Raw genomic sequence first — 11,247 nt, forward strand, 5'->3', positions numbered from 1 at the left:
CGGCAATAATAATTGGCCGTTTGCGTTTTTTATTATTAAAAAGTAAAAAACACTACAGTAATAAGTTATTACTGTAGTGTTTTTTTACTTCCCGTCCGCTAGAAGAGGACAGCGATAGTTTGATGATTTTTAAATTAGAGTTTGACATTAACGAAGAACTTCCCGTAGTATTTTTGCTACAGTAAGGTGAACATTTCCGAGCATATTGGAGAAAATAATTATACATTCTTATATTATCTTGCTAAAGTTCTGCGGCTCGTGGCAAGATATGTCGGTACTCGTGAAGTAATGACATATTTTCTGCACTAACATAGAAATGTATATCTTGAATTACAAGAGCATCAAAAGAGCAGTTTACATGAGTAGGTACTCACTATTTTATCTTTATTAAGTATTGCATAATTAAAGTTAATATTTTAGTTTCCAGTAGTCGGTACCGATACCTACAAGTTAACCAATTTATAGAAACATGATTTATAACTAATGATCTTTTAAGTGTTTTTTCCCTTAAGTGGACAAGTTTTTAATAATGGTATCAATCAATCCAGTTTGTCCTGAGGATGAGAGTCGGAAATAAGTGAAATTCTGACATTCGTAGAATCTCGTAGAATTCTATTAGGATTGGACCAAGCTAACTCTGCACGGCATATGCAATGGTAATATTATCATTAATGTCCATTTCTTTTTTATTGCAACTTTGCATTGATATATTTAGAAATGCATTACGAGCAAAAATCGTTTTTTTTTAGAGCCAGTATGATGAGAACAAAGCCCTTATTGTTTTTGCGTAATTTTCAATTTTAAGCGTCAGACAGATGAGTGCAATTATCGATATAAACTCACCCCTATAAACACGGCAACCATATAATCATACATCGTTATCGCGGGAGCAAATACGATTTGACAATACTGAAAGATTATAAAAAACAGTCAAAAACAGAAATGACATTCGTATAGAGAAACGTTTATACCTACGACCTTAAAATGTATAATTATTTTATTGAATATCAATGCTATCTTACCTCCATACTTGACTTGATTGGTACTTAAAAAGATTACCTATTAGGTACGCAACCTTATCAGTCAATTTAGACATTTGTCAATCTTGACTGATCTTTATTTGTAACAACATAATCAAATAGAAGTTGCCTTTAAAATGCCTCGAAGGAAAATGAAATAAAAAGCGTTATAGACACATTTCGTAATTCAGACGCACAGTGCATCGTCAAAGCAAAAAAATCTTTACTCAGTGCAAAAGTTCGAAAAGATGTAAATTTCATAGCAAAGTATCTGCAAGTAATACCAGATGCTATAAATAAACTGCAGTGCCAAAATCTATCTCTTAGTGAAAGTTTGACCATAGTACAAAATACATACAAACATATATCCAAATTAATTTTGAATAAAGATGGAAAACAGATTTTAAAAAAGTTCAAAGTGGTTTTGCAGAAAAATGCCGGATATGAAGTTATGAAAAAAATGTGTGAACTGATATCGGAGAAGGAGATAGTACTAGATTCAACGATATATCGTTCTACATTTGATTACTTCCGTCGTTTTAAAAACATTACAACAGTAGCAGTCGAAAGATCATTTAGCCAATTAAAATGGATATTTACTGCACGACGCCGCAGATTAAGAGTAGAAAACATAGAGAAAATTTATGTCGTATATTACGAAAATCACTTAAGATCAACAAAAATTAAATAATGTTGTACAAAATAAATCATGAATATTTATTTGATATGTCGATTCCGGGTCATTATTTACTAACAGAGTGTAAAGCAAGATTTATGAACATTATGCAACAAAAACTTCGTGCTATGTATGATGAACTTCTTGGAGGCTTATAATGTGTAGGCAGAAAGGTCTGTTTTTACTAAACGGGCAGTCTGTTTTACCACTTCTTTAATAAATTTATATTTGCTCCCGCGATAACGATGTATGCATATAATAGTGACCGGAAAAAGATAGGCAACCTGAGGGCAACCTAGTTGATTCATGTTGTACCTACAAGTTGTATACTTTCCATTGGAACTTATTTCGTTCGTCAGACAAGTCGGTGAAATTAGACCAAAAAAAAATTCAATAATTAATTAAAAATAGCCTTGACCATATTTCTTTAGGCAACCCTATTTATTTACGTTCAGGAACATATTTTCTTTCATAAAATATAAGTTTCATCTGTCAGACGTATCGGTGAAGGTCTTAGATCATTTTGTCCTCTGTTTTTAAATATATTTTTCTTACCCTCTGCACAAAAAGGACTCATTCTTTGCCAGTTTTATTTTCAATCCCCTTAAAACTAGTATCTTACTCTGTCAATTGGATTTAAAGTAAAGTTTCTAAAGAAAACTTCACACTTATCGCGGTATCTGCTCAATAGCACTCGAAAAGTAGCAACATTAATATTAATACCGTAGACCTCAGCTTAGAACAAGCTTCGACTTGCAGACAAATGGGATTCGAGAACGCCACTACCCTCATGTTGCGTATCCATCGACGATTAGATAAGATAAGATGTGAGTAGATGTCATGGGAAACAAGCAGTCTATGCTGGTTGTAAGTCAATGTGTGGTAAATTTTCCCGGTTTTCGTTAAAGTTGTAGAATGGCGCGGAAGCCACGTATCTCGTAAACTCGTTAGGGCAAAATGAAACCGTGCACTGTTTGCGGTACCTTGGGGAGTTACATATACGTGTGCAGACCCCTCTGAAAGGATTTTAATATTAAAAAAGGTTGCCAGTCAAAATATTCGAGTTGAACCCTCAGAAGATGAATATTTACTAAAGGCCCGCCGGAATAGATTTTTGATCGTGTGTTAAACGAGTCAGAATAGGTATGTTTGTAAAAGAACTTCTAATCCCTATTCACCTTTTGATAATAATTTAGTGATTGAGGGCTGATTTAGTTATCCTATCGTAACCCGTGGACCAGAATAATTTTTTTTTAATATAATAATATATCTGGTTGTACCCGGGTATGTCCTATGACCCGGGTATGTCCTTAAACTACGTCCAAGACCACCGGTGGACGGGCAGCAGGCTGAGATGATGATGATGATGATGATGAATATATCTGGTTAGATAATTGAATTCCACAGATAGATTCTAGCTCATTATCAATCATGTAATTTATTGAAATTGTGATATGTTACATAATTATATGAGTTAAGTTTAATTACAGACAAAATTAAAAGACAGTTGAATAGCGGTAGAAATAGGCACCGCCTATTTTATTTTTATTTGAAGAAGAAGACGAAATACGTTTATTTTAACGCCACAACATAGTACATGAAAAAAATAAAGGCACATAATAAATACGGAATCTCTTATAGTTTAGATGCCGGTTACTGTCTGAGGATGTTTGCCACCTCAGGTGTCACATTTGCGTAGACGTTATATATTGACAATGTTTAGCTCCTTAAAATACTTGCTACCTTAGGTATCAGATTTGCATTGTAGTTCTTTTAAAATGTTTATTTAAATACATTGAAGTACCTACTATTTACCCTGTTTGATACACTCCTTTTGTAAGTGGGCAGGGAGCTCGATATTTTTCTAAAATGAATCATGCAAAGCGCATAATTTGGTTCGACGTGGAGGATTTCATTATTCTAGATACTGCCGGCCCTTGTAGCTTGCTGCGCGTATTGGTCAAATCGACTGTCGATTATTACACATGGAGTAATCGCAATCGCAGTTCCTGCGGGATATCACACGCTGGCTTCCCTCATTAACGCCTAATGCGAATGTTCCCTGGCGCTTTAATATCGCGTTGCTATTGGAAAATCAACAGGCGTTTATAATTAAGGTCAGGTGGGATATGGGAGAAGGTGGACACTTGTAGGGAAAACAGTTATACTTACTTAAATATATTAAATACTAAATTAAATGACAATACTAAAAATAAAGCTGATTCATAAACAAGATTAACTCAAAAATATTTACGTAGAACTACTACGTATCCACTACTTAGGCATCGAAAATTATGCATTACCTAAATTATATCGTATGACTAATTAATCTGAAGGAGCTTTTATGCCCAAACTTTCTTAGAACATCTCAAAGAACCTACTTAATATTATAATTCTTAATTCAATTATAGCGAAAATAATTTTATAAGGGAATCTCACGTAATCCTCTCAGACTCAGTGTCACAGTTACATTAATTATCATGTTCCCTTTATAATGAATATTTAAATGTGATGTGAATCCTTAAGTGCGTCTTTTGGAATGCTGCATCAGTGCTTTCTTTTAGCGGTTCTTATTTCTTTTAGGTGCAGTGTTTCCCTGTAATCTTGTCACAATTAGATATATTGTTTAACATACAAGAAAAAAACAACAACATAGAACCTAGAAAAAAAAGATAAATTTTATTCAAATCGATATATTACCCGCACCAAAGACATACCTATATAACATAGTATAAGATGAATAAAATTTAAGAAAAATATAATAAAAACATGCCTCGGAAATCAAGAAAAAGTCATTCTCCGATAGATGGCGCCACACCTTTGGCCTGTTCTCTGCTAGAGGGCGTAGGCCGTTTGATATTTAACAATTTTAACACATACCTATCACTTAAAGAACATGGGTCAAAGTCCTATAAAATAATATATAAATAAATCATTTATTCGTTGATATTGTAATACATTTTCATTTTTAGTTAAATCGTGTGTCGATAGATGACAGTAAATTTACTGTGACTATAAAATTTACCATGACAGTAACTCTCTATACTATCTATTCTCTTTGCCAAAACATGCTGGTGCCGTATTATTTATTAAGTACTTTTTTTTTAGTCTTTGTATGCCCGATTTTAATTATTTTATAATTATGTCCGTGGTTGCACAATGTTGTAATGTAATTATTACATCTCAGATATAATTTATCTGAATGGTCTTTCTACTTTATTGTTTTGCTCAGTAAATCTAGCAGCACTAGGCTGTAACGTAGGCTGTCTAACTGCATAGTTAAGCTAGGCTTTAGGCTCAGACGGGTTCTAGGATTTAGGTAAGTGACAATTCTAGTTGAACCTCGAAGACCAGATAGCTGTTACTATTCTTGGGAATTGATGCCATAAGACTAAGGGCCAGTCGTTTCATAGGTATTATCCGTAGATCGTCACGGAAGGGCGGTATTTTGAGTAGAATCTATACCTAAGTACATACGTTTTTCGTGAGTATAGGCAAATCTAAGAGTATTAGATTAAGGAAGTAGAGGCGCAAAGTTAGTTTGCATTAAAAAAGTATTTTTAATTACCGAGGAAAAGTTGTCGTTTCCTAAAAACATATAGGTGCCTTCAATGTTACGATAAGCTATTTATTTATTAGGTACGTACATATTATATAGTTTTTCTTTTTCAGTTTTCGAAACCACTTCAGCTGGCCTCATTATTCAAATAAGAATAATATCTAGTGGACTATCCGCAGTAAAATATTTCGATAAAATAATAAATAAATATTATCCAAATCTCTCATAAATAAGCAATTTTCCGTTTACCCCTAGTCATCAAAATTTCGTATTAAAAATACGTATTATTTTCTGAATATTTTAGTAAAAACCTTTTTTAATCGCCTTGGCTGCGCCACAAACGGCACACATAAAAAACAAATAAAACCTTTCCACACTCAGGGGTATCAAAATTTATATTTGAATTGTAGGTGCACGGTGGTCGAGTTTTTCGTTTTTAAGGTTCATGAGTTTACGAGATTAGGCGCGCTGGAGGCGCGGGCCAGGGAACCTCTGCATTATGAATATTTATAGGCCGGTATGGTCTGCAAATGCGTATACTAACAGTATAATCGCCTGTTAATGCAAAGGTACTTCCGAGGATTTATCATGATATTACACAACAGTTAGTAGCGGTAAGGTGGTTTCATTAAACCTTCCGTGCCTCTGGGGTACTGAATTTGTAACAAGATAAATCTAAGAGCCTCATTTATATCGCCATTACAAAACAGTTATAATAAGCTAAAAATGAATTTACTACTTACTCGTAAGCGAAGACATATATAACTTCGTATAAGATGAATAAAGTCTAAGGAAAAAACGTGCCTCGGAAATCAAGAAAAAGTCATCTCGGATAGATGGCGCACACACCTTTAGCCTATCCTCGGCTAGATGGCGTGACGACACCGTTTCATATTTAACAATTTTAACACATAGATATCAGTGAATAAAAATGGATCAAAATGATATAAAAATAATAAAATCATTTATCCATATATATACATTTTTTAGGGTTCCGTACCCAAAGGGTAAAACGGGACCCTATTACTAAGACTTCGCTATCCGTCCGTCCGTCCGTCCGTCCATCCGTCAGTCACCAGGCTGTATCTCACGAACCGTGATAGCTAGACAGTTGAAATTTTCACAGATGATGTATTTCTATAAAAACAGAATAAAATAAAGATTTAAATGGGGCTCCCATACAACAAACGTGATTTTTGACCAAAGTTAAGCAACGTCGGGAGTGGTCAGTACTTGGATGGGTGACCGTTTTTTTTTTTTTGCTTTTTTTTTGTTTTTGTTTTTTTGCATTATGGTACGGAACCCTTCGTGCGCGAGTCCGACTCGCACTTGTTTGATTATTTTATACGTTTTCATTTTGAGTTATAGTTGTGTGTTGATAGATGGCAGTAAATGTACTGTGACTACAAAATTTACAATGACAGGACCCCTCTATACTATCTATTCTCGTTGCTCGTAAGTATAACATAGATAAGTATTACTACTTATAGTATCTAATTTGAATGTTAGATTAAATAACTATGTAGAGTTAAAAAATATCGGGTCTTACACAAACGACGGTCCATCGCCTTAATAATACCTGGGAGCCGATATTTGCTCGGAAAACGTATAAAAACTCAAAAATGCGTTCCCCAGAGATTAGACCTAGCTAGATCGATTTTTCGCCCCCGAAAACCACCATATAGCAAATGTCAACGGATCGTTAGAGCAGTTTCTGAGATCCCCGAAATATAAAAAAAACCGGGCAAGTGCGAGTCGGACTCGCGCACGAAGGGTTCCGTACCATAATGCAAAAAAAAAAAACAAAAAAAAAGCAAAAAAAAACGGTCACCCATCCAAGTACTGACCCCTCCCGACGTTGCTTAACTTTGGTCAAAAATCACGTTTGTTGTATGGGAGCCCCATTTAAATCTTTATTTTATTCTGTTTTTAGTATTTGTTGTTATAGCGGCAACAGAAATACATCATCTGTGAAAATTTCAACTGTCTAGCTATCACGGTTCGTGAGATACAGCCTGGTGACAGACGGACGGACGGACGGACGGACGGACAGCGAAGTCTTAGTAATAGGGTCCCGTTTTACCCTTTGGGTACGGAACCCTAAAAGATATACAAGAATTGCTCGTTTAAAGGTAGAAGATTAAATTTATCTTGTAAATAATACTCATTAATGTAGCTGATGCATAATAAGTACATTATGATACAAGTTCGAAAAGTAGCAACAACTGGCGGCAAATTAAAACATGACCGAATGGAGTGTTTTAAATCGACCCTATAGTAGCGAATTACCTATTTACACGTGTATTATGGCTCTTTATATTTTCGACAAAGGCATGTAAAGTGCTAATTACCGCACTTGTGCGGTAAAGCAGCTCCATATGTACTGTAAAGATATATTTATAAAACTTGAAGATCCAGCGAATTTTGCGTACCATACAGAGTGATTTGTCCCGGCGTTACAGTATTAGCGCGAGAAAATATGAGGCCGCCTAATGAGGGTTCAGTACGTTTCAACTTTACAGCTTAATAGCTTAATTTTATGTGTTAAGATCTCATTACTGTGTGTGCAGGGGTAACATACCTGGGGTGCGAAAACAACGCCCGTTTTCTAAAAGGTTGCAAGTCAGAAATCCGGCTAATAGCAAACCCGACTTAGCTACATAAGAAAAGCTCTATACCTAGTACTTACCTATGTATATCAGAACTTTACTGTCAGTGTAAGGGGACACGCGTATACCATTATGTTATTTGCAAAATTAATTAACCATGCTCAGTACTAACAAAGGATGTGGGGTTATAATTAGGAATTCAAAATTTGTAAAGGATAATTTTCTTTGTATGCTGGAAGGATTCGCGTTGGAATTTGACACTAATGGTACAAGGCCTATAAAGAGTTTCAGCTTTGAATATTATATACGATTTTTTATAAGTTGTGACGCTCACCTACTGAAAGGAAAACTAGTGCCTACGCTAATTCACGGGATTAGTTACCAAGTGGACCCCAGGCTCCCATGAGCCGTGGTAAAAATGTAATGCGAGGAATATGGCTTACCTACTGAAAGGAGGGGATGCGCTATCGAATATGTAAGAGAACACAGAGGGCCTAGCGCGAACCACGTTCGACGTGTTGCCTCCCTGTCACACTTACGTACGAATTTACAAGTGCGACAGAGAGATAACACGTAGTTCGCGGTAGGCCCTTTGTATTGGATGCGGCATTACTGAAGCAGCATTGCAGCAGGCGGGAAACGGACGGTTGCAGGGGTAAGTATATAACATTTTTACTAAAAACATTGTGCTAGCATCTACGTATGTAAATTAGGATTAACAGAAGGCTTTTACTGCACTGTTAAATATTTAAGTTAGTCAAACGCTGTGTGTATTTCAGCTAGGCTAGTCAGATTAGACTTTATGTTTGTGGGTAAACCTGGTAGTTAACTAACCCAAAAGCTTTTAAGCTTAGATATTAAATAATGATTGATATAAACATAAAGTACAGTATTTATATTAGTTTCTAGTTGCTTCTTTTGTAAAAATACCGAGATATTTCGTAATAACTTTACTGTTAATAACCCTGAAAACTGCTATACAGTTTGGCAGATAAGAAACATTAATTAATGTAACTTCTCTTTTTTAATAATAAATAAATCAATTAAAAATATTTTGCGAACATTTTAAACCACGTTCGAATATCTAATATCGGATTATTACAATTTATAAACATAACTAAATTATTTTAGATAACAAAGTATGTGTTTTCAAAAAAATACTCGCCTTATAAGCTTCTTGATTCATATGACATATGAATATATGATAAAACTATAAATATATGATAAAACATCCCTGAGAATCACACAGTATGTGTGTCAGCGTGAAATGTTTGATGAAAATTGCACTGAGAGAAAAATCATCACCAGTAATTAAAAAACAGTTCTGTACTGGGGGAAAAAATGAAGTTTTAGTAATAATTATGGACGTTTCACTATTTCTGTAAAGTTTATTTATTTCTACAAACAGCTCAGTAATCCCAAATATAATTTCAACAAACAGATAATAGAAATTGCAAAAGTCAATTTGTTCTTATTAGTTAACTCTCCTTGTCCCCGGATTAAGTTTATTTTTGTAATTCTAAGTGTATTTTTGTTGTACTTTTCTCTCAGTGTGACTATCGATTTTACCAAATTGATTCGGTATTTCTCAATCGAATGTATAGCTGCATCGAAGTCACACATTGTAATTTAACATCGGTGCCACTTTTATTTGAGTTGGCCGTAATGACATTTGCGCAATTCGCTTCCCTTAATTTATGCAGTGCCAATAGCAGTCGCAATTAAGTACATACCTATTTAATTAATATTAATTCGGTGCGAAAATCAATTCCGAGTCGACTCCGAAATTGATGTCACTTAATAGCAAGTGGTAGTATTAATTAATTTAATTATAGTGAGTCCCAGACCAGACCATAGAACACATAGTCCTGGAATGTCCCCTCACAAAATATATGGGCCATGTGAATGACTTCAATATCCTGGCTGAAGAAGCGGCTGCTTACCTGAGTAGGGTGAAATTTTAATTATAAGTTGTTAGCATAGTTAATAGTGTCCGACCGAAACATGTTTTTTTGCCGAAACCGAAACCGAAACCGAATGTTCGGCTTTGGCTCTAGTTTCGGCCGAAACCGAAACCGAAACCGAAACTTTTGTAGACTTGTTAAAATCGTTGAAAAAATGTCATAAAACCTCTTTTATACACATATTATGGGGCTGTCAACACCCAATATCCTTGAAATTGATGTTACTTAAGCAGTTTTTTAAGAAAATTACTAGAGTTAGACCAAGATAATTCTGCAACGATTTTGATAACACACGCAGTGCAAGTGTTATTCTAAACGTCAAAACTTCTATGAAATTATGACGTATAAATAACATTTGCACTAGTTGCACTGCGTATGCTATCAAAATCATTGCAGAATTTTCTTGGTCTAACTCTATTCATTCACCAGTCAAGTTAACATGTAGATACAGGGTCATCCAAAAAACCAACCAAAAACGCGAACGCGAAAGTTTTTGTTGACAATATCGCAAGGCCGGGTACCAATCTTCACCTGGGCCTAAAAGTCCGAAGTGCCCCAGTGAGGCAAACTTTCATGTGAAGTCAAAGCCGTGCTTCAGGCTTCAGGATTAAGTAGTTGAGCACAGACTCCAACCAATGTCCATTGTATTAAAAAGCGAGACCGCAGGCCGAGAACGGCGCAGCGAGGCCAAAGGCTAAGCTGAAGTAGAGGACATGTGGAATTAACACAAACCAATAGTAAATTGAGATAAAATCACTCATTCGTTCCGAAACAATTAGACAGTGTGCGCGTTATAGTTATTGACAGCCTCTTAAGACTGCGTCGACCGTCCAGTGGCGCCCTCATTAGTGGAATTGTGTTTTATAATAAACCAATTAATTTCTGTACCTATACATGAATCAGTATAATATGTAGGTATTAATATTGTTGTCCTACTTATTTTTTTCGTAAGTTTCGGCCCGGCCGAAAGGTTCGGCCGTTTTTTGGCCGAAACCGAAACTACAGCCGAAACATGATTTTTTGGCCGAAACTGGCCGAAACCGAAACCGAAACCGAACCTTCGGTCGGACACTAATAGTTAATAAATTTTTGTATCCAGTGACATGTAACGAAGCCATACGATAAATAAATAATAGTGAGTAAAAATTGATTTCTGTAATGTTCTCCCCACGGAAGAAAGGATGAGCGCGCCGCGCTCTGTTCTCCCGCTCGCACAGCGCCAAATGTGTTGGTGGTATTTTGTTGGTTTTAAAAGATACTTGATTATATCATTTGATATTTACCAGTCGCTTTTCGGTGAAGGAAAACATCGTGAGGAAACCGGACTAATCTCAATAAGGCCTAGTTTACCCTCTGGGTTGGAAGGTTAGGTGGCAGTCGCTTTCGTAAAAACTAGTGCCTACGTCAAATCATGGGATTA

The 11,247-nt window shown here is 35.5% G+C and overlaps 1 protein-coding gene and 1 long non-coding RNA gene across 2 annotated transcripts in view; both read left to right on the plus strand.

Annotated features, from left to right (window-relative positions):
- Positions 1 to 11,247, plus strand: part of LOC134664475 (ommochrome-binding protein-like) — a 223,045-nt gene that overhangs the window by 40,670 nt on the left and 171,128 nt on the right. The gene's annotated exons all lie outside the window — the stretch shown is intronic.
- Positions 1 to 11,247, plus strand: part of LOC134664486 (uncharacterized) — a 469,507-nt gene that overhangs the window by 11,536 nt on the left and 446,724 nt on the right. The gene's annotated exons all lie outside the window — the stretch shown is intronic.

This window comes from Cydia fagiglandana, chromosome 5, assembly GCF_963556715.1.
Source record: "Cydia fagiglandana chromosome 5, ilCydFagi1.1, whole genome shotgun sequence".
Classification (NCBI taxonomy): domain Eukaryota; kingdom Metazoa; phylum Arthropoda; class Insecta; order Lepidoptera; family Tortricidae; genus Cydia; species Cydia fagiglandana.